This window comes from Ambystoma mexicanum, chromosome 10 (genome assembly GCF_040938575.1).
Source record: "Ambystoma mexicanum isolate Mex_15411 chromosome 10, UKY_AmexF1_1, whole genome shotgun sequence".
NCBI classification, from domain to species: domain Eukaryota; kingdom Metazoa; phylum Chordata; class Amphibia; order Caudata; family Ambystomatidae; genus Ambystoma; species Ambystoma mexicanum.
Genome location: NC_090932.1, coordinates 1,000,203,777 through 1,000,229,361, shown reverse-complemented (window position 1 = coordinate 1,000,229,361; position 25,585 = coordinate 1,000,203,777). Strand labels below are relative to the sequence as shown.

The 25,585-nt window shown below is 43.3% G+C and overlaps 1 protein-coding gene across 2 annotated transcripts in view; it reads left to right on the top strand.

Annotated features, from left to right (window-relative positions):
- Window positions 1-25,585, top strand: part of LOC138491918 (erythropoietin-like) — a 772,271-nt gene that overhangs the window by 172,135 nt on the left and 574,551 nt on the right. The gene's annotated exons all lie outside the window — the stretch shown is intronic.

The following is a 25,585-nucleotide window of genomic DNA, read 5'->3' as shown; positions in this document are numbered from 1 at the left end:
GTGTTGTTACCATACAAAATATATTTTGGTACATCTTATATATAACAATTATTATAATACAATATCTTCAACGTTTCTGATGGTTAATTATAACAGATCACCACGTGCATTACATTCATGGATGTTGTAAGTCCTAATCAGTACATTTGTGAATATGTTTTAATACAGTTTGCATAGAATTAATGACTCTAAGTTTCTTTTATTCACATTGTTAGTTTCACCCACATTGTGCAATCTATCCAAGGATTGATAGTTCGTACTGAGGCAGTTTCCCTCATCATTTATGGCCTTTCTAACTTTTCACAAGGTAGATATGCCTTGTGATGAATTCACAAGAAACAATTTAGGTCCTATTCCATGTTCATTCCCCTTGGGTACATGCTATCAAGTTTTTCTATCCAGAATATTTCTCTTTATTGGAGCATTTTGTTTAGATTACCTCCGCTCCTGGGTAATACCACATGTTCCAGTATGACGAACTTAATTTGTGCAATTGTGTGCTTTTCTTTCACAAAATGTTGGGCCACTGGGGATTTTTCTGATTTCTGTCTGACTCCTAAAAACGTCTCTTATTCTCCCTCTGCCCCAGGACTAGTCCTCATGGCTTTCCTCTCCTACAGTACCCCAAGAATAAATATGTATTACTATTTCCATAATAAAGGTGTTTAAAATAGAACAAAAAACGTTAACATGCCCCAGTGCCATTCAGGGGCTTGCCTGGCTGTGGGCATGTTAAAGGGTTCTATGGGGCAAATTAGTAGCCTCCCTCTCTCTCACAGGAACCCCAATTATATTATCTCTGGGTGACCTCTAACCTGTCTGAGTTAATTTCTGGAAAAGTTTGAAAAGTTCATGAGACTCAAACTATCCACGCTGGGGTGGTTCGAGTTTTCCAAGAACGAGTACACTCCACTGTAGTCATCACCCATCTTCCTTAGTCAGAGCTCTATAAAAAGTGGAGGGGGTCCACCACAAGGCAGCCCCTTGTTGACCAGTCATCTTCTTAAAGCATTGAAAGAAATCTGGCCTTCACCTTTTACGCAAAGGGTGCAGAGGGTTGTGAATACCATCCACCCCTCGCCCATCCCTCACAATGTTGCACCATACTTGTTGTTAATTATGGCTTCCGTGCCTTTGGGGGAGTTGTGGAACGTGCCCACTATATAAGGTGCTCCGGTTTCTAAGTGCAAGGTAGTGCTAGGCATTGAACACCCAGCAAACGGGGTGCTGCTGGTTTTCCTGAAGGTGATCACAAATTCAGTGGCTTTAGCAGATGTATCCAATGGGGAGCAGTGCCAGGGCTGATAAATGTGTGCTTGGTGCAATCAATTGTGTCTGGAGTTCGCCCAAGAACTTAGTGCCGGCGAGTCAGGCACGCCGCAAGGAGTGGAAGGAGGAGGTAAGCTACATGCTGCTCTGTGTTTTCTTTTCTTCACTGGTGTGTTGACAGCAGATAATTGAACCCTATCGTTAGCTCAGACGCCACTTTGTGGCGCTGCTAAGTTATCCTGTCAATAGGACATAGCACTAGAGATGGGCTCAGTCTATTCTCGAGGATAGACCACAGACACATAAGCACACTGGAAAACATCGGAAAGGGTATTCATTCTGGAAGCTGCCCCATCCCTGTCACACCTACCTGTGTGTACTGGGAGCAGCTACAGCAGATGATTGAAAAGACTGTTGCTGTTGTTTTGGCCAGAAAAGATGATACTGCTGTGATGCTAACTAATTCAGAAGCAAAGCAAAAGAGTTATGTTGGGGGTTTTGGGGACATGACCAGTGTGATGAGGCTTTTGTCAATCAAGGAAAATGCATTTTGAGACAGCTGTGACAAAACATCATTGTTATGTTTGTTCTAATTTGGGGACTGTGAATCCTGACACACTATCCCTATCCTATGATGATAAATGATGCACACATTGGGCAATTGAAGGCTAGAGACATGGTGGGCCTTCCCCATGCTCCCAGAGAATAAGGATGTGTTCCTAGAGAATGGATGTAGCCCAATAACTGGGTTCTGAAGATGATGTGCTGCTAAAACTGAAGCTGAAGGTTGTTGCATTGCTGCTTGTGTACGGTGTCAGAAAAAACATGAAATGTCAAATCTGGAACAATACATTTGCAAATCAATGTGGATATTTAATCAAAAAAATCTCAAATTTGATTTTCAATTCACGGAAAAAGGAACATATCAATAGTACATACTACAGCAAAACTTGGTTGATGAAGAAAACTCAACCGAAAACGTAATCACCATCACATACAACACATCCAATTATAGCATATACATAACAAACAGATCCACAACATAATGTGCATAGGAACTAATGCAAACAGTCAAGGAGTTGTGTGGCATGCACAACCAAAAATCCCCAGCTTAAACAGTTGAAATAAATTAGACAAACGTTTACCCAGGGGGAGACCAAATGAATCAATTTGATGTAATTGTCTTCCGGCTACTTCCAAAAGCACAGGCTCGTTTCGATGTTAGTCATTTAATTGCAATGTCTTCATCAAGGAAGAATCAACACACCTAAAAACATGTTGGGCACACATAAATCACGAATTATGCAACCAATTATGCAGTGTAGTACAAGGAACTAATTCAAACTATAATTACAATTTAATCAAGGCCTTGCAATTCAAGGAGGCCTAAAAATTGGCAGGAAGCCAGCAAGAAATTAGGAAACCTGTATGAAAAACAGGGTAATTAACTAAAAGTACATCCTCCGCAAGAGCACCAGCAAGCCCAAGAAAAATAGAGAAGGCAAAGTGCCAACCTGGTACACCAAAGGTTGCACCCATTGCATTGTATAAAGACATTTGAAAGCCAGAAACAGGTACAATATCAGGCCATATGGTCGTAGCATTGAGGAGGCAGCACCTTCCAATCCATTTTTCAAGAATGTAAAGATCTCTTACAGTCATAAACATTCATTTACTAAGTTTGGGATCCATGTTTCCACCTACTTCATCTACTTGATTCAGCCAATTCTCTATGCTAGAAGGTTGTACTGGCTCTGCTAGTCCAAGGTTGATGCACCTCAGGCTAATTCGCGTCTTCTTCCCTTTTATGGACAGAAATCTTTCGGTTCCAAGCTCGGAGATCTGTCGAAGAAAACAGGCTTTTCCAGTAAGGTCAAGAACATATTTGGCCACATGTAAAGGGCCATTATATCCTGCAATTCCACGTGTTTCTGCTTTCCAGTCCAGCAAGAATTTTGCCTGAGGTAAGGGCTAAAACTGTTGTGGGTCCATCATTTATTCCTCTGGAATTGTGGTTCTCCAAATTCACAGCAGCAGAACTAACATACATCATCCCTTAGGATACAAGATAAGGCGACTTTTGAGAAAGGAGTCATTCAAAGTTATTTTTCCCTTTTTTTCTGGCCAGACTCACTTTCAAGCCAGTAGTTTGAGGATATTATCTGCTAATGATATCAATTGAGCTTTACAAATACCAATGATATAATTTTCTGTCAATGCCTGGTCCTGTAGCAGAGGGTCTGTGCATTTTTCAGAGCAACGAAGACTTAATGTAGAAATCGGCTGGAGGTATGGTGGATCTTCCAGAATGGTAAATGATATTTACTCAGTCCTTTTTAGAAGAGTACTGCCTGGACATGGTTGGTGTATAAATCACCAACACTTCCAGTTGTTGCGCTCCATGGTCCTCACATTCTTCAGAGTTAGGTTACACTCTAGATGCAACAAAGTCTTCTTTCTTCTGCATCTTCTCCACCTAACTCAGGTGTTGTGGAGCCAATTCAATTCAATGTTTAAAAAGCTTTTTCGGAATACTCCATTAACAAAACACACATAATAAAATTAGTCCACACTACACACTGGTGTGGAGCCAGCAGCAGCTAGTTGTTCTGAATCATTAGTCTTATTCAGCTCATCATTGGCTACCAGTACACAGGAGGATGCCACCTCTGTCTCCACTGTTCATTGTGCACGCCTTCACTGGAAACCTGTTGTGCTGACTAATTCAACATCTGAGCAACTGGATTATGAGATACTAATCCCAATTTTACAAGAACTAATGTCTTCCCTGCAAATGTGGTTTTTACCAACAAATATGTTAAGGGGAGTGGATTTCAATTCCTTGTCCCTTAATCATCACAATGTATACCGTTAACACCTGCCATGGGGGTATTATCCTATTTGACATAAAACATTTGACTTAATGACCAAATTCACCTTTTTTTTGCATCTGGTCCAAATTGACCATTTTCGTTTTAGGTCAAATAGGCTATTGACTGACTTGTTTTCCAACCTGGGATAATTGGCTGAGATGCGTCTTCATTACCTTATGGTATAATCCATCTCATGAATGGGCAATGTGCTGGCAGGCAATCTGAACAGGGAGCTACCATCATTTTAGGGAATCTGCCCGTTGGCTCCACTTTGTTCCCAGATTTGTTAATCACTGGGTGTCCCTTAGACAGTCATGCTAGCATCAGCATTGCAATCTCAACTGCAGAGGTTTTTCGTTCCAGGCACAAGAATCCCTAAACCTGGGTGTTAGATGCCCCATGAGTATCTTGGCCTCATGAACATCTCTACCTTGTCTCCCAGATTCCTCTCATATTATGCATAAGATCTCAAAGATCTGCATTACATGGGTAAGAGTGATTTTGGTTGTTCCTTTTTCTTCACAGATCACAGAAGTCTTGGTTTCCGCTTCACCTGAGGTTGTCAGTGAGGGTGATTTGGGCCCACCCCCTGAGTCAGTGCTTTCTGAATTGGCCAGTTCTGACCAAGTAGAATCTCTGATGCCTCAGACTGCCAGTATGGACTGTGAAAGGAGGCTTGATGAACAAGAGCATTTCTCCTGAGTTGACACTAGTGACTGCGCAGTCTAGAGACCCATCCAACTTGAAGCCCTGGAATAGGCATCCATCTTCATTCTTGGCTCAATATCCAACAAATGCCTTTTGCCACTGTCTTGTCAAATGTTTTCCACTCTTGATATTCTGAGTGAAGGTTATATTTTGTGGTCCAACTAGCAGCCAATAGGGTATTCGGGGATATATTTAGCTGAGAAATCCTCTGTTGGAACCCTATGTTTCTAGTCTTTTCAAAAAATGTTGGTTATGTTGACTGGTCCTGAGTGGACCTTTCCTTTCTGTGATCCCAATCTGGTTCTTGCAGCTCTTCAGGACCCTCTGCTTGAGCCATTGCAGGATGTTTCTCTCAAGTTCCTTTCGTTGTATCAATCTGGCTATAAGGTTCAGCTCGCTCCGGACTTTACTCACATTGAAACTGTACCTCACCTAACTCTTCCTGCTCCATTCATAAGGGGAAGAAACCTTCAAGAGTCCTCGTCAGTGACTGTGGAAGGAAGCTGATTGTCTTAGTTGATGATTTGAAACACGCTGCTCCCCCTCTATTGGTCCACGGTAGGCTTACCAACGGAGTGGCCATCCTTTTGGCTGAAATTAAAGGAACGTCTGTGATGGAAACCTGCTGTGCTGTGATCTGGGAATCTCCTTTCACATGTATGCTTCACTACAAGGTGCAAGTGTTGGATCCAAGCATTGGATCTTTTGGCTCTGCAGATCAAAATGTTGCTTACTACCTCTTTGATTAAAGTACGATGCAGCACATGCAGTGTTAGTTGTGCCTTTTTCTGCTCAAAGGTCAGTTTTCTTGTTATATCCTCACTTGTTCTAGGACTGTGACAAGGAAGATGGTTGATGTGTTGATGATCAGATTACTTAACACTGGTATGCATTATTCTGAGTCCTAATCTTCCTGCTCACATTACTTGGTCCCCTCCTGTGCATCGACTTTGTTGGAATTTGATACTGGGTTGTTCCATGGGCCATACTCGATGTTATATGGCAGGGGATATTGTGGTGGGATTTGTATGGCACTCGCCCTCAGGAGGAGCGGGGAGGTGCCTTAAACACATTTTAAAACATTCTTTGTCAGCATGTATCTGTCTAAGGTGGGCCCCCCCTCAAATGGTTTAGAACTGTGGCACAAGATAGTAGCATTCTAAATAAGGAGGGTACCGGTAAGTGATCCAGCGGCCCAGGGCTGGTGCAATACTTAATGCAACCTCTCAAAAAGACATTCTTGAGCCTCTCCACCCTTATAAAGAGACCATATTTGATGTTTTAATGTCTAGGCCCCCCCTGCGCTAGCCTATATGAGAATGTGTGACTTGAAAGAAAGCCGTGTTTCTTCTGAGTGCAACACTTACAACACAAGTACTTCTAGTAATGGTTCTATTTGTCATAGAAACGATCACTCTCTTGTACTGTTGCTTTCATCTGTTCTCCATCTGGCCTGTGCACAAGCAGATCAGGATGCAGAGGTTGGAAGAGTCAAGTGTTTGAGGACTCGGAGCTGCATGCCAGTGTTTCCCCCACCCTTTCAATTACTCGATTGGGCTGTATTTGGTCCTGCGTGCACACAGCTTTATCTGATGTTTATCCAAACCCTCATGTATTGTGGTTTGTGGAGACATGCCAAACACCATGGCCAATCCTTCCAAGCACTGCCACATTCAAACACGTGTCTTTCATTACTTGCAATAACGGAAGACCAGTGGCGGCTGCTGATATTTTGTATTGGGGCGTACATCATATTTCCCACAAAGGTTTGTGAGCGACTAAACGTAGCAAGGGAACCCAACCAAGTCAGACTGGTCTGGGGGTTCTCCCTACAGGGACCATGTTTTAAAAATTGTGTTAAAATGGTGTAATTTCACAGCATGTTGTGCAAATAAAATGGGGAAACTTACAATTGTCATCCAGTTATGTAGAGTAACATTAGAAAAAATTCCAAAAATGCTAGCTCACCAAAGTACATAAGAGCATTTGACAACATATTGGCGTGCTGTCTCTGCCCACAATATAGACCAGCACAAACACTGTAAAGCATAGCTTCACTGTGACTCAGCCCACAATATATGACATCACTGTCACTGTAAATAAACATTCATGATGCTGGTGTCCACACTGTATGTCAATATTGCCCCTGTAAAAGGCTTTCCTGTCACTGTTGTCCACACAATATATAATCATGACAATATAAAAGGCTTCTACTCTGTCATCCCTGGGATGGCCTTTGCGGTTCCTCATTGAGCTAGTTGCGCATGCGTAATTTCTTTCCCAGCCTTACGCTGCATTAAGGTGTTATCGATCTAGGCTCTTGCTGAGTCGGGATGATTCTTTAACATCTACGTGATCGTAATGTTTCCTCTAATACAAATGTGCCATTCTCTCCATTCCATGGGCCGGCATCCATGCACAGTTACCTTACACATATGTTGAGCACTTCTCCAATTAGAAGTGCACTAGGTCCACCTGTTGGAAACAACGGGTCTTATTGGTTAGATTGTTCATTTGGACTCAGGGTAGAGGGTTCCGTCCTGGTGCACCTAAAAAAGCTTTAAAATTGTACTGAGAATTGTAGAATGGCGAAGAAGAACTGAATACTACAGTTGTGCACCTCCGTCTTGTTTATTTTGTTTTCACATATCATAATTACATATTAATCAATAGCACATTTGGCTGCTACAAGCAGAAGCTTAGCAACTTTCCTCTATATGGATAACATTAATTCATAATATACCTCTTTCCGATGCCAAACACCACAAAGCTACATTCTTATAACCCCACATCCTACCAGTGCCCTCTTTCTTCTGTCACATGGAAGGTAAGATCTCATAACATATTGTTTGCCCAAGATCACAAAGATGCACTGCAATGTACTCAACCTCTTCCCTGCTTCACCACTAACTCCTCATTATTTAGAATTGCTTGGTTCCTCTACTATGTAAAGAATCAGCCTGTACTTTTCTAAGAAGCCATCTAGTATTTGCAACATATTAAAATGATGCTAAAACCTAAGGCAGCATGTGCAATGTCAGAACAGATATCCCATAACCTCCTCCATTGCTGCAGATTTAGATCCCTGAAAGTAAGTGTATGTTTGCAAAGAAACGTGGGTAAGAAGATGTCTTTGGGAAAGATCTTTGCATATGAGGATTCTATGCAGCCCTACACTCACATTGTTTGAGGAATGCATGCAAGGCATTGGTATTTAATAAGAGAGATACATATAGTGTTTTGTAATGTGCTTTCCTGGGATAAGCACTGGATTTGCTTTTTGGTACTCCCCATCAAACATTGGGGCGAGATAAGCCGTCTGAGTTTGAAGGAACCTTTGCAGATGCTGACCAAGGCTCATTTGAAGCTGTACATAGTTTCTTCGTTTGGGGTTGCTTATTTGCAAGCTTTAATACACTTTATTGGGTAGCACTGTGCCAAGAATCCTATAGGTGTACATGCCGTATACAAACCCCATTCATATAAATATGTAATTCCACTGTCTCACATAATTTACAGAATTTTAAAGAAGCTAATCTACGTTTTATTCTGTTGTCAGAAAACTACCCATTCAAATTGATATAACCAGCAATGCACCCTACAGCCACACCTAACCTATATTTACCACTGGATCAGAGAGCCTACACTTCAAATGCATGCATTTTTCAAGTACAAGAGAATTTGCCTGCACTGCATTATCCCAAAGATCCGCAGTACACCTTCTGAGCTTTTCATAGCTAACGTTATTCTTGCTATAAACTTGCAACCTAAATCCTGTCCATAGATACGTTACCATACATGCCAACCCTCACAATTTTTCATATGAAAATATTGCTACTGTTTAGTTTCTCCCTTCTAAAATGATGGTAACCCCAGTGCAATCCATTGGGAGAATTCGGTTCTCCTGATTTCTGTGAGACGATCTCCCTCCAAAGTGATGCAGAATGTTGGTATGCATGTGTTACAAACTGAACCTATGGTTCTTTAGTATTGTGCATGCAATGGATGGGGTTCACAGAATAACTATGAGTCCAAATAATCAAACCAACTCAGGAAGATGGCAATGGAGACTGTTTTATTAACAATTATCTAAAACAGGGTGGTTACAACGGACATCAATAGACGTTCGCTCAGTTCTCAACAAATTTCCCATAAAAACATCTTTATATGCAAAAAAATACATCAGCAGTGATGTCACACTACGTGGTAAATTAGAAAAACCTATGAGGGATAGGGTCAAGGGGAACATCTAAGTATATTTTCTATAAGGACTGGGATTGTAATTGGCTGTCTACTATCAGGTGGACAACTTATCCCTACCTCTAAAAATATGTCATCTTCAACACTGTTTATCATTGGCTCACAAACTATATGGACCTGTGTTATGCGGCCATCTACAATTAGTTGGGATGCTCGTGCCATGTCTGAAACAATTGGTTCACTTAGCACCACGTAAGCTCATACCCAGGTGCCAGGAGGTGGACTTGACTTTACCTCCCCACCCAATTAGCCCATCATCTCTCATCACCCATGTCTTCTGTCATGCAGATTGTCTTTGAACTTGGCCTTGCAAACTATCCTTATCTGTGGGAATATATGGGAGTAGAGGCTTTCACCATCATTGTTCTATGACTCCAAGCTCAACTCTATTTCCATCTTCAGCTCACGTAACAGGAGACCATGATTATGGTCTATTCTGCAGCATTTAAATGTCTTAAATGAATAAAACTTGGCACTCTTGGTGTTCTTTCTTTGCCCCTCGATAAGGGATGATTCATCCTTCTAACCTATATTGCTTTCAAGAATAGATAACCGACCTTAGCTACTTCTGTTTTGATGCCAGGCCAGACAGCCCTGCCAGGCCCTTCCACAATCTCAGCTTATTATTGCTGCAACACAATTCTCAGCCTTTCCTCTCCATGGGATGCAGTTTACAAAATTCATGACACCAATGTCCAGCTTCTATACAATGGCGGCTTCGTCTGCAGTCTATTCACTATGTGTAGCCATCTTCTGTGATCACTGAGTCTACTTGCGTTTCAGCATCTGTACAATCATTGAATGGTTCCATTTCTGTAGCACTTCGCATACGTGCAATCTTTGTTAACTTTGCCATCAGTTCTGTAAGATCCATGCATTCTCTTCAACCAGTATTCCCAGTGCATCACACTTGTCTCTTGGGATGCCAATAGCTTCTCTTTCACTCTTTTTCATATTCCTTCAGGGAGCTCCTCCCTCAGATTATCATCTCTTAGGGGATACATTTGATAGGGTTTTCTCAGTAAAACCTTTTCTCAAATACTCGCTGTGGTATTGGCACAACTGCTAGTGTCAAACATGGTGTAGTCTCCTACTTACAACATATAGGAGGCAGGGGGTGGGATTTCCTGCAGAGGCATGCAGCTGCTCCTCTACATTCCCCCCTCTGGTCGAGTCCTCAACCACCTCCTCAATGGTTTCCACATCTTGATATTTTCTTTTGAAGAAGTGCTTCTTCGGAGCCCAAATCTTTATCACCCCCCTCAGGTTGCCAGCTGACTTTTAACATGTTTGTCTACATTCCAGGTCATGTAGTTGCACTGTCCATTCGGAATACAATAAACCCAACGTCCCAAGTACTTCTTGTGATTCCTGGAATACAGGAACTTCGTTCCTTCAGGTGCTATAATGCTGGCCTCTATGTATGTTCTGACATCTTTATCCGTCAATTCCTTGGGTCCAAATCCGGTTTCGACATCTATCATGATCTTTATTCCTACTGCCTTCTTTGCTGTCTTCTTACATTGTGCAATTATTATCCTGATCACACAGAATCCAAACATCACCATGACCAATATTGCTCCAAGGACTTTAAATATGTTTACCAACCACTGCAGAATCCATGAGAATATGGAGGCAAACCAACTGTCATCCGTAATGGCCTCAGTCTCGTCTTCCATCTTGTTATGCAGGTTTGTTAACAACGTTATGGCCTCTGTCAGGGTCTAATTCTCATCATCATGAGAAGGTATGACTGTGCAACATGAGGGCCCAATTTTGGCAGAAACTCCTTCCATCGCTGTGATCATGTCAAGGACATATCTATTTTGCAGGGTCGATGCCCTGAGCTCTTCTTTGATGGCATTGAATCCCTTTATGGTGGTATTAATCATCTGCAGGAGCTCCCATCTTGTGATCTGCAACCACCCGGCATTGGCCATCATTTGGATCACTCGCATAAAGATAGTCGTGAAGATTGAAGCAGTCTATGCTTCTATTGATTTAGCAGAAAAATTATTTTCTCGTCTGGTCCAATTGAGAAATTTAAGCGATCTTCTTCTTAAAAGGGCATATGCTTTTGGGAATTTTCCAATGTTCAGGTCACTCTGAGGAATCACTAATGCTGGAACATGAATGGGTACCAAAGAACACGTTCCTCGTCAATCCTTGTGCAACTTCATGTAGGCTCCAGCCGCACAAGCCCAAAATCGATCCATCAGGATGGCTGTCCCCGCTCCTATCCTGGAAATGTCAACTGTTGTCCTATATTTCTTGTTGTCCCCACATGCTTCATCCCATATCTTCGGAAGCACAATGTCTCATTAGCCAATGGGACTAAAGCCATGGGACCTGATTCATCTTCTACCCATGTCAACAGTTTGGTATGCTTAGGCCATGACTTCCTACATCCATCATTTACTCTTTGTACCTCCTGTGCGTACTCTTGCTTCAGTAGATGAGCTTCACAGGACATCAGACCTTCTTGGATTTCACTCGTCCATAGACCAAGACTTGAGTTCGCTCCCAATATCCAGGTGATCCAGCTATTTCTGTCACTTCAGGACAATTCATTTTCTTAATTTCTTCAATGACCACCTCATCCTATCCTGTTACAGGATACACACGCATCTTGCTCTTCCATTCAGGTTCCTTTTCCATCTGTGTAATCTTAATATAGTCATCCTGGTATGGAAACAACCATTTCGATCTACATTGCAAAGTGGCCCACCCTCCTTGAAATTGTCCTCTGGTCATGCATGATGCAAGTTAGATGAGTCACCTAGCATCATGTTCTGGAACATCTATGGGGAGAGCCATAGGGACCTCTCCCTCAGCAGAAGTACCAACATTATAGAGAGTGTGAAAGATGAGGAAGAGGAAGACAAAGAGAACAACCATGCAAGCATATATTATGCATAAGAACATAGGCATTCATCTTTCGTGCCATCCTACTTCTCGTTGCACTTGTTCTTCACCTTGAACCGTGCCAGTTTCCTCTTTAACCATTTTTAATACAATCAACAACGTTCTTTTATACTTGTGACTGCAACATCTGCTTGATAATGGCAATAAGGAGCCTCCTTATCACTGGCCATTTTTAGGATCCTGTAAGAAAGTGCGAACATCAACGTTTCTTATCACAAAAGCAGGGTAATCTTGAAGTATAAACACAAAGACAGCAAGCAAAAGTCGAGGAACATCACTATCAGTAAGCACCATATGATTAACTGCTTAGAACAGGTATTCTCCTGAAATACCTGTTCAGAAATTAATCTATCTGGATACTGATCTTGTTTCCAATTTCTAATGAAGAACTGATGTTTAGGCATGACTCTGACGCTTCAATGCGTATCTCTAAAGTTCATTTTCAGCCTACTGAAATTCTCTGTAAAGTCTTTTCACTCACTGCTAAAATTTCTATAAAGAGTGTCCATTTGAATTTCAGTCCAAGATAAATCTGTATTATCCTCTGGTTGCTTTATCATCCTTCTTCTTCATCATCAATCGAGTCTACAAACGCTGAAATTGTTCTTCTTGTCTTGCTTCTGGATTGGCAATGGTGGACGGGGGCTTCTCATCTTTGTAGGCCTTTACGTCCCCTAGGTGAAGCCAAGCTCATCTCCCTTGGCCTTTCACAGCTGAAGGAGTTATATTCTCAATGCAAAAGGGACCATTAAAACGTGGCTCATGCCACCTTCGAGTAAAATTCATGATTAGGACTAGGTCTACAACATATAACTTAGGTGCCGATATTAATGAATTGGGTTGGTTGTTGAATTGTCTTCTTCTGTGTTCTGAGACCAACCCCCCTTGTGCTGACTTGATCTGAAATGAGAGAGATGCTAGAGGTCATACATGTCAAATTGTCATGCAATTCAATGCCTAAAGTTTTAGCTACACAATGGGCATCACTTCTACTCCTAGATGGAGGTGTGAGGGGCGTTCTCACACGCCGCCCTGTCACTAGTTCATGAGGGGTGAGGTGATGGTCTGATCCTGGCTGATTCCAAAGAGCATATAAGGCTACAGGTAGGCAATATAGCCATCCATTCTTCAAAGTCATTTACATTTTAGCAATCCTTTCTTTAATAAGCCCTTGAGTCTCTCACATATCCCGCTCGCTTGAAGGTGATAAGCAGAAGAAAATGTATGTTCAATGTTCAATAGAAGCCATATCTGTTCAAATAGCTCATTAACAAAATGTGGGCCATTGTCGGATCTCAGCACTTCACACACACCTCGTCTCAGGAAGACTTTGTGAAATAGAAATTTTGCTGCGCAAATGGCATCAGGGTGCATACATGGACCTGCCTCAATCCACCGAGAAAAGGTATGATCCACCACTAATAGATACCTATATCCATTACACACCTGCAGCATATTGACATAGTCAATGTGTAAATGCTGAAACGGATCATTGAGTCGAGGTATCACTCCTCTAATCTTTCTCCATGTATGCCCAGCAGTAAACTTTTGGCACATGATGCAATTTATCATGAATAGTGCAACGTGTTCCAACAAATTGTGTAATGAACCAGACTTCTGCAATTGTAGCAGCAAGACTTTCTCTAGTTACATGTGCTCGGTAATGCAGCTGTTCAACCGTGACCTTCAGTAACACTACTGGCATCACTGGCTTTCCTTTGCTATTTTGTCGCCATAATGCTTCTGTGGGGGATAAAGAACACCCATTTGTTTCCATAATTCCTGCTCTTCCTATGGTGCACTTCCTTGAATCTCTATTAGTTTGGTTATCAAAAATGTATTAAACCCTTGCACTAACAAGGTTGTGACTACTTTTTCTTTAACATTCTCAGTATCAAAACTTGAAATGTCTGGAGAATATGCAACCCTTTTGGCTTCTACATCTGTGGCTTCGTTCCCACAAGAGATAAAATCTGTTCGCTTAGTGTGCACTGCGCATTTAACGACCGCTCTGGTGACTGGGAGTTGTAATGCCTTAAGACGCCTGTCCAATAGGAATGCATGCTGAAATGGGGTGCCCTCTGCACAGAGGTAGCCCCTCCTTTTCCAATGTGCTGAGTCACTGTACACCGTCAATTTCTGTCCTTCGTGTTTCTCGAGCATGAATGTGAGTGCTACTAATTCTGCTGCTTGCGCTGAAAAGTGAGACGGTGGCCTTGCACTTGCTACAACTTCAAATTCTCCATTTAATCTATGTCTCTATACTGCAGTGCCTGAATGCCTTTCCCCACTAGCCTGATCAATTTTCAAAGAACCATCAATAAAGAGAATTTCCCCTCCTGCTAAAGCATTTACCTTCACGCGGGGCATATCACCATAAAATTCAACCTAATTAGCACCGTCAAGCACATGATGACCTTCTTCTATTGGCTCAGCTATAAACGTGGCCCGATTCACTATTTTACATCTTACAATTTTAATTGTTGGGGTCAACATTATTATTTTATATGTTGAAGCTATTTCAGATGTCAATGTGTTTTTGGGTTTCTCTAAAATAGCAAACAGAGCATGCTCCACGAAAAGGGCCATAGAGCAGCCCATAATAATACTTGTAGATTTCTCAATCAAGAACACGGCAGCAGCCAATGACTGTTCGCAAGGAAAGTGTCCTCTCATAACTAAAAATTCCACTGTAATATGCTAAAGGTGTGTACCCCAATGTAGTCCTCTGCATAAGCACTGCTGTCATGACTGTCCCATGTGTGTGCGAAAACAAATAATTTTCCTCAGCATAATTGGGAATTCCCAAAACAGGGGCTTTACAAATCGCTTTTTTCAGTTCCTCAAATCCTTCCTCCATTTCTTCAGTGCATTCTATTTTTACTTTTTCCACCTGTGCTTTCTTTAAAGCTTGCAAAGGTGGTCTTGTGTACATGCTGTAATCAAATACCCAGGCTCTGACATAGTTGCATAACTCCAAAAACCTTTGCATCTGTTTCACTCTGTTTGGTTTTTCATAATCGCCTTGGTTCTTTCAGGCATTACTTACTTTCCTTCTTGCAAAATCAATTGACCTATGTATAACACCTCTTCTTGACAATATTGCAATTTCTCCTTGTCTACCTTACATCCCTTGTCTGCTAGAATAGTCATCAACTGAACAGAATCTTGTCTACACTTATCTTCTGTGCTGCTACAAATTAAGATGTCATCTACATATTATATCACCACACTCTTAAGATCAATATTGCCTAAATCCATTTGTAGGACTCTATGAAAGATTGATGGGGCTCACAGTACTCTTGGAGCAAATGAGTATGTTTTAGTCAAGTTTGACGGAACGTAATTGACACCAAGTCTTGTGAGTCCTTGTCAAACGGGATCGAGAAAAAACGCACTCTTCAAATCGATCACCGTAAAATATCGAGCTTCCACTATTGTCACTGTATTAGGAACTAAAGGAACATCTGCACCTACAATCTGGTTAATCATTCTCATATCTTTTATAAACCTCCATGACCCTCCTTTGGATTTCTTAATCAGATTCACTGCAGTATTACACAACAATTCCGATGGCACCAGAATTCCTTGTTTTATCAGTGCTCAGATAGTCTGGAAAATACCCTAATATCAGCTTCTTGCCATGGCCACAGGCCTCAGAACACAAAAAAACACCATCTAGTGATGGGGCATTGGGTCACTTGACTCACTTATGACAAGAAAGACAAGGTTAGAACATCAGTCCTAGGGCCGCACTGCATTTGAACCCCACACGCTCCCTAGTTAACAACTTACCAGCTACTGTTCTGCTGCAGCTTTGTTCCTCATTCCATCCGGCTGTCGCCTCAAGCTCCGCAGCTTCTGCCGGGCTGGCAACATCACCTGCAAGGGAAGAAAGCAAAAGAGCAAACAACAAAAGTGGAACGGACAGCAATACAAGACAACAAACTTTACAATACAACAAAAACAGATGAGGAAAGACAAAGGCAAACAGCTACACTTACCTGAAGTATAGTGGCTTAGTCGCAGCAGGACTGGACTACCATGTGCAAGGGACCAGTGCAGGAACTCTGTCCAGATCATACAAGCGCCCCTGCCAGAAGCAGCAGGACAGAGTGCATGCCAAAACTAATCAACATGTGAGCTTTCCAGGGACAGTGCATCCCACAGATACCACAGTTTGGGAGAAGGGGTCTAGAAGGGGATCAGACGCACAAGCTGGCATACTGACGCCCCCTATTCTCCACGCAGGAGCAGTCCTGAGCAGCATCACCTATTACCACCAGTCACCACATAAGCGCAGAGGGCGAAGTCGGACCTGAGCGACCTCACCCCTGGGAGGACTGCAACCGCGAGCTAACGCCTCCGCAGAGACCAGGTGAGCGTAACAGAACACAAACCCTCTTTGAATCTCTGCCTGGGAGTTATGGCAACTTCTGAAACGGACCAATTGGCCCGATTACTGAGAGAGTTATGGGCTGAAGTTCATGCCTCAAGACAGGAAACCAATGCCCTAAGGATGGATCTAATTCTGAACTGGGAGCGGACAGATGAGCTAGCAAGGCAAATGCTCCATTCACAGGCAGGCCAGATCCCACTGCCAGGGTATGCTCCTCCTGCTGCGCCTCCACAGGCCACGCCAGTACAGGTAGTTCTTCCAGGGGGGTTCCCCTGGCCCCACCAGAATGCTTCACAGGCAATCCGAATAAGTACGCCATCTTTATGAATCAATGTCGCCTACATTTCTTGTGCAGACCTGGGGCATTCCCCAACGATCAAGTGAGAGTGGCATTTGTAATCTCATATTTGGGAGGTAGTACAGCGGACTGGTCAATACCCTTAGAAAACCAGGATGATCCTTTGCTTCAAGACTTCTGAGGTTTCCAGCATGAAATGGAGAAACTATTTGCACAGCATACTCAAGGGCGGGCTCTGGACAATTAATTGTCATCACTACGGCAGGGTAATAAAAATTTACTAACATATATCGCTTCCTTCAATCGTCTGATAGCACAAACTAACTGGCCAGAGGAGAAAAGAACTACTCTCTTTTACAGAGGCTTGCGAGGGCAACTTAAGGACGTATTAACCCAAGTAGTAAATCCCCTGGAAAGATGTGCTGAATACATCAACCTGACGGTGCAGCTCAATCACAGATTGCAGGATCGGAAGATGGATCGGGCCAAGGCTGAGGGCTGGTCTGTCTACGTGCAACCCTGTGAGTATCAAACTAAATCACATGATCAGTCTGAACTAATGCAAATTGGAGTCTTGCGGAGCCCACTCACCAAGGCAGAAAGGAAGAAAAGGAGACATCAACAGCTTTGTTTATACTGTGGTAATGCAGGTCACTATTTCCGAGAATGCCCAGTGAAACCACCCAGGAAAGCAGTTGGAGCAACTGACATGGGTGAAGAAGGAAGCTATACAGACCTCACATCTAGTCATCCCTGTGTTCCTGGTAAACCACAAGCAACAGTCAAAAATACATGCTTTGGACGCATACATTGACAGTGGGGCTGTGGGTAATTACATGGACAAAGATCTGGCTACCCAGATAGGCCTTCCTCTCTGACAGAAGCAGGTTTCGGAAAACGTCACAGCAGTTGATGGATCTCAGCTATCATCCGGCCCAGTGATGCATTACGCCAACAAGGTCACGCTTCTGTGTCAGGACAGTCACCAAGAGGTTATCACCTTCGATCTCATTAGCGCTCCTCATTTCCAGATGATATTGGGAATGCCCTGGCTGGAGACCCACAATCCCAGGATTGACTGGCGTAAACGAGTTCTGACCTTTTCCCAAGTCTGTGCCGAATACCTGGACTACCAAGATGTCTTTCAAAAAGAGCAAGTGAACACCCTACCTCTGCACAAACTGTATGACGGCCAAATTGATCTGGTACCTGGAGCTCAAGTTCCCTGCAGCCGGATTTACAACCTAACAGAACAGGAAAACCAGCATCTAAAAACCTAGCTCGATCAGTATCTGGCAAATTGCTTCTTTTGTCTGTCCAAGTCCCCTGCATCCTCACCCCTCTTTTTTGTGCCTAAAAAGGAGGGAGACTTGAGAACTTGCATCGACTACAGAGCACTTAACCAGATCATGGTAAAAAAACGGTACCTGTTACCGCTTATCCCCGAGCTCTTAGATCAAGTCAAAACCACTCAGATATATACAAAACTATACTTACGAGGGGCCTACCAGCTAATAAGAGTCAAAAAAGGAGACAAGTGGAAGACGACCTTTCGCACGAAATATGGCCTTTATGATATCAGGCTATGCCCTTTGGACTATGTAATGCCCCGGCGGCGTTCAAATTTTTCATGAATGACGTGCTCCCCGAACTGTTGGACGTCTGCGCTCTTGTCTATATTTATGACATTCTTATCTATTCGACCACCAAGGAGGACCACGTCAACCATGTCCGGGCAGTTTTGGAGAAACTGCGCAACACCGGCTATATGCCAAATTGGAGAAATGCTTCTTTCATGTGACAGAGGTAGAGTTCCTCAGCATTATTCTTACACCACGGGGCGTACGCAGGGACACGTGCAAGGTAGGTGCTATCCTTAACTGGCCCTCTCCGACATCCATAAAGGGAGTACTCGGGTTCGCCAACAGAGTATACTCGGGTTCGCCAACTTTTATCGCAGGTTAATTTCCGGTTTCTCCCAGATCGTCCACCCAATCACCTCTTTAATACGGAAAAATAAACAATTTAATTGGTCAGCAGAGGCAGAGAAAGCCTCCCAGGAACGAAAACAATTCTACGGCATCCTCGACCAGAATTACCATACGCGGTCGAAACTGATGCTTCCAACATAGCAATGGGAGCAGTCCTGTCACAACGAGACCCCCGACACAGGTCAGTTGCATCCTGTGGCATTCTGGTCTGGCAAGTTTTGAGACCCTGAATTGAATTATACAATCACTGATAAAGAACTGCAAGCAATTAAGGCAGCGTTCAAAGCCTGGAGACATGGGGCCTCATTACGAGGAGGGCGGCCATGTAATGAACGGTGCCGGTAGGGGACCAGCATCGTTCATTACGGGCTGCCACATTACGGGTCTGCTCGCAGTTGGAGGTAAGGACGTCTGATCCAGACCAGACGTCCTTACTGGCACCCGTGAGCAGTCCAGCATGCTAACAACAAGCCCATTATTAACGGCCCGTTGTTAGCATCCTCCCCATTCACATTGAGCCCTATGGGGGCTCAAATGGGAATGGGAATGTACCGGTTTCCCGGTCCCAAGAATGGGAATTACTGGGCCCGCCAAAGTCGGTATGGCCCGGTAATTCCCTATTTTTGGGACCCGGACCCAGACCCGGTACCCGTTTTGGGGGTAGCCATGCCGCTAAAAGTGGCATGGCTACCTCCAAACTCGTAATAAGGCCCATTATCCTCTTGGAGCTAGACATACAATCACCGTTGTCACGGATCATCGCAGTTTACAATATCTGAAGACCGCTAAAGCGCAATCATCACGCCAACTCCGCTGGGCTCCTTTCTTTGCTGAATACGACTTCGTCATCACCAATAGACCCAGAGTACGCAATGGAAAAGCGGACACCCTCTCTTGCATGAGTGAGGGAGAAGAGGCATTCACTACACCGGACCCTGTGGCCGAATCCAATGCCTGATTGCCACAACCACCACTCTAGATAACTTAAAATCTGATCTGCAACACTTGATGAGTCCACCAGTGCAACAGCAATGGCTAGGGAAGGGAAACCGGTATATGATTGTGGAAAACCTACCATACTACCAAGGACGATTGTACTTCCCGGGTAAGAAATTACAGAATCAAATCATTGCAAACTATCACGATTCATTAGTACAAGGGCATCCGGAATAGCCAAGCTAAAATAAAGAAAAATTACTGGTGGCTAACTTGGCGAAAGGACATTGTCCAGTTCATCGCAACCTGTGGCACCTGTGCACAACACAAGTCCCTAAAACAAAGTCCTGCAGGTCTGCTAGGTCCTTTAAAAGTACCCTCAGCAGCTTGGCATATGCTATCAAAGGATTTGATTACAGACCTTCCCTCCTGTAACCGATACAATACCATCTTAGTCGCTGTAGATCTGTTTTCCAAAATGGCCCACTTTATTCCCCTGAAATGTCTCCCAACTGCTTCTACTCTGGCTACGCTGTTTTTGGAACAGATAGTCCGGCTACACGGGTTCCCATCAATATTGATATCAGACCGAGGAACTCAGTTTGACTCTGCATTCTGGAAAAGGTGTTGTAAAATTGCCAAAATCGACCTCCGGTTATCTACAAACCATCACCCCCAAACCGATGGCCAGACCGAACCGACTAACCAGACCCTCGAGCAATACATAAGGTGTATGCTGCAACAAACCAAGGATACCTGGAAGGACATACTTTGGTTAGCACAATACGCATATAACAACTCCATTCACACCAGTATGGGACAAAGCCCTTTCTACATAGTGTACGGTCAACATCCAAGGACATCCGTTTTTGACCCACTCAAATCATTAGAAATGCCTGCTGTAACGTCCTTACACAAAATCATCACCCAGGTTTTAAAGAAACAGCAAAGCATCTTGCTAAAGCCAAAGAGAAACAGAAGCAGTTTGCAGATCGTCACTGAAGGGAAGCTCCCAACTACCAAGTCGGAGACAAGGTTTGGTTAGCATCCAAAAACATCTCCCTGAAAGGATCACAGGTGTTCCGTCCCAGATATCCGGGACCCTACACTATCAAGGCTGTGATCAACCCTGCAGCCATGAAATTAGAATTACTGGCCCACATGCCGATCCACCCGGTGTTTCATGTCTCCCTCCTAAAACCATTGAGACCAGGTACGTGGATCGATACTCCACCAGATCCCGAAATAGTTGAAGGAGAACCAGAATACGAAGTTAAAAGGATCCTAGACTCTAAGATGGTCTGGTCCAAGTTATACTACCTTATAGACTGGAAAGGTTATGGACCCCAAGATCGGACCTGGGAACTCAGTGAGCATGTCCACGCTCCACAATTAATCAGGCAGTTCCACCGCAATAACCCCACGAAACCAGGGCCAGGGAGGAAACCACCCATGAGAGGGGCCATGAGGGGGAGTGTTGTCATGACCACAGGCCCCAGAACACAAAAACCACACCATCTAGTGATGGGGCAATGGGTCACTTGACTCACTTATGTCCCTTTGGGACCTATAAATACAGGGGCGCTGGCTGGACTCAGTCCTGGTGCCTTTGGTGCCAGGCTCATATAGCGATGTGAGCAGGAGCCCTTTATTTCAGTGCAGGAGTGCTTTTACTTTATTTCAGTGCAGGAGTGCTTTCATTTTACAAGACCTTTCCATTTGGGTGTGGCTCCCTAGGCCAGGTCTTCATGTGTTGACTCATCGGGTGTGGCAGGGTGTGTCAGGCAGGCTGAACCTGGTGGCCGTGGCTTCTGAAGCTCAGCTATATAAGCTGCTCCATCCTTAAGGCCGGTGCTTCGCGTTACTGTGCACTCGCAACGTGACGCTCATTGCAGCTTTGACCAGTATACTTACCTTTGAAACCAAGCGTTCTCCTGCATACTCACTTCCAGGAAACTGGTGCTTCATCGCTTCATATGCAGACTCATCTCAAGTTGGACATTCTCTCAATCCACATCCAAGTGTCCTGGGAGAGATGTTGCCTTTTTTGCAAATCTTTACTGGGTCTTGCTGCAAACAACTTGCTTACAATATTGGCAAACTATCTATTGCTATCTACACACTCCGTCCCTGCAAACTGGAGACTTAGCGTCCTCTCTGATCTGTCTGAAGCTAACATCTCGCTTGACCTGCTCAACAACCAATCTAAAGCCAAGCTTACATTATATCAACTAGATTGGCATCATACCCAACCGAAAGGTTTACTGCTAAGAGACTTTGATGCATCATCCTTTGGTCATAAAAAATGTTGGCAAACAGCTGACTACTTACTGAGGTGTCCGTCATATACACTTAGAAATCAAATCCTAAGATTTCGTATGAACTTATGGCCAACTAATCAAATCTTACTAAGAAGGGGTCTAATCCATGTTGCTGCCTCGTACTGTCGGTTTTGTAAAATTGATGGAATGGAAGAGACATTAAAACACATTCTGATTGTCTGTGTGGCCTTGAGAATACAAAGGAAAATTGTTCTCCACAAGTTAACTCAAACACATCATATAATGTGTTCAGATGATGAATTATGGTATGAATTATTTGCTACCCCTAAAATTTCTTTAAGAATAGCTACTATGCAATTTTAAGCTCAGTACTGTCTATAGATTTAGCATTTAGAGATCAAGTTGATCACATTGTACCTAGAAGTAATATGTAGCCGCTTAGGGATCTGGATTTTACTCTGGGTGATTGGTTTTCACACATGTCCAGATTTTATTTTGTGTGTGATTTTACGTTTGAACTGAGTTTGCTAAGTATTCTGTGTTAGGCAGAATCCAGTGCAGTTCCCTTAGGGAGTACTACACCAGATTAGGACTACAGGTGAAAGCAATAAATCCCCTTTGGTATCAGTCTGTACCACAAAGATTTAGTTGGTAGCTGTGGCTGAGCAGTCAGACTTATCTCAAGAGGGAGATGAGCAGTATTCAGGGTTTACGCAATAGGCCTACTGTACTATGGCACAAGGAAACACTGACCAAAGCTTTGTAGTTAAAAAGTATATATATATATATTTATTTTATACACTTCTAAGAAAGTACATGTATCACAAGTATCAAGCAAGTTAAATTAAATCAAATAGAAAAATATACACACTCCCTATATAAATTGTAGCCCAAGTGAACCAGAGTGAAACTGAGCAAAACGGCACAGTGACAACTGCACACCAGGGATCCTCTAACAATTTCTCACAAGGGAGGAAAAACACAAGTTATCTAGAAATAGCTTCTTATACACCCTAGCAACACTTCCCATCAGTTATGAACCAGTTCAACAAGACAGTGCATCAGTATAGGCAATACTTCAAATGAAAACTGAGCAAAATGGCATGTCACAATGATTATGCAGTGGGAAAGAATGGGTAGTTATAAGAAAGGGTTGCACCACACAGTTCGAATTGGGAATCAATCTCGAGAAGGCAGGTCTAACAAATGTGACCAGAGTCAGTAGGCCTGTGCCAGAGTTAGTGGTACAGGACAAAGGCCCAGGAGCAAAATGTTCTTGTAGCTGCAGCCAAGTCTTTGGTTAACGATGTTGAAAAGGTGGATGCAGAAAGCGAACAGACAATGTTAAGAGGGGGGGCGGCCAACCCAACAGGTAGGTAAAGGATTTAAAACACCTTTAGCGCTACCGCGAAGAAAGGGCGGCCTGGCGGAACAATGTACCTTTAAAATGAAGAAGTGGCTCCTGCGGTGGCGGTTGTTCCTGGTAGTTCCTGCAGTTTGGGGGATCCAGCAGAGGAAGAGAGGCTCTCGTCGTGGAGGAAGGTTCGAGGTACTGCACTACTCAGGGAAGAAACCTGCTGCCAAACAAAGTTTAAAAGGTACGCTCCTTTTAATCAAGGTCCGGGTCGATAGCTGCGTGGCTATCCGGTCTCCAAGTGCGGGGCACTGGCAATTCGACCACAGCAGGTTCGGAAAGGCGATGTGCAAACTGGTTGGTCCCACCAGCTCAAGGGAAGAAGGCTCTTGCAGATGAAGATCTCCTCTCGTCGTGTGGAGAAAAGTGGTGAGACGCTGCAGCAGGGCTTCACCGGTGGTGGTAGTCATTGCAGGTGTCTTTGGCTTCTCTCCTCTTCGGTTCCGTAGTTCCAGTGGCGACGTCTTGGTCTTCCAGTCCTCAGGACCCTGCTTTTATGCAGAAAGAGACCCATTCATACAGCCTAGTTGTCACTCACACAGTGGAGTGGTCATCTCGGCGGGAGACCCTCCAGCCTATCAGGATAGAGTGAGACATTAGTTGCTGAGGCAACCCTGTCCAGGGGTCCTACGCCCCCTCCCACACAAAGGACACACCCCAGACTCAGTGGCGCCGAAAGGAGGGCATCTTGTCAGAAGCCCGCCAAAAGGACGAACAAAGGATCCCCGACCTGGGTTAGGATTGTAGAGAAAGACACGAAAAAGAAGTTATATCAAAGTTCTGGCAAATAAAACCTACCGGAGCAAAGTTAATATTAAAATGCACCAGCGGTATGTTAGAGGCTGTCAGAAAAAGTAGTAGCCTCGAACAATGGGAAAATCCCATAGAGAAATATTTGCGGTCGAATATTTTTTGGTAGTAACCACTGCCACCAGCCAGAAACCTTTTAGAGAGGTACTGTAGGGTACATTTCTAAAATGAACATAGGGGAAAAACTATTAACCCCTTGCAGTACCTCCATAGTAAGATGGGTTGTACTGGTTTGGTTCTTAAAAATTGACTAGTAAAGTCAATGGGTACTTTACAGGCCCTGGGAGACAGTAGTCCGTCCCAGGGTATGGAGTCTATGTTGGGGGTCGCTACGACGCCCCTGTGTCACTGCACTGAGGGTGCTGCATAACACATGTGCATAAAGATGGTTCCTATGGGGTTGAGAAAATCCCATAAGCATTAAACACAAACATAACCTAGGACACACATAGCAAAAATGCCTAAGAGTGGGAAAAAGAGTCTCACTCTTAGCAGGTAAAAAGAAACAAACCCTTCAAATCCAGCAAAGCTGCTGGGGGACTCTATAGGTAAGGGAAATTAGCCATTGAATGAGAATTCTCCCTAACACTCTGTTGTATCGATTTCTGTATCCCTTTGCCTCTTTTTCTTGTGGCTTCTCTTTTCTTTTTTTTCCTTGTCTTTTTTCCTTTTTCTTTTTTTTTCTTCTCAAGTTCTTATTGTCTCTTCCAATTGTGATGTGATGTAATTTGTAACTTGAAGTTTTATGTAAACATTCCTTTTGAAAGGTTAATTTAAGTTAGACAACCAAAATAAATATTTAAAAAAAATATGTCTGCATTGCATGGTTGGTTAAAAGCTGTTTCTGGATGGCTTGTAGCTTTGGCGCCACTCAATGAAACTGCATGAAATTTTGCAACATCTTTCTGGACCTGACCCTGAATGGGTCTGTAAAGATTGGTGCTGTTTCGTGAAGAGGGAGTAAAATTAGAGTACGGATCCCTCAATATTTGAAAGGCTTAGAAATTTGGTGACGTCTGACGAATCTGTACAGACGTTGGCAAAATGATTTTAGACTCAGATTTGAATGTTTTTGCAAAGTTTTGTTGCCGTTTGACAAATCTGCACAAAGGTTTTCAGAAACATTATAGACCCAACCTTGAATGTTTGTGGAAATTCTAAATGGATTTTGTTAAGTGGGTGCTAACTTATATGACTATTGTATGTAAGGAAATTTTGACACTTTTGAAAAAATAAAACATGGACAGATTTGTAGCAAACTCGTGCAAGGAGTATTGGCAAGGACCTATACATGGTTTTGCAAATGTGTCTGCGTTTTATTTTTTTTAAAAGCATCATAATGCAGGGACAAAAAATAGTGATATACCTTTGGTGACTTAATGGCCAAAGGCAATGAGCTGTACAATCTGGCCTCTGGCCA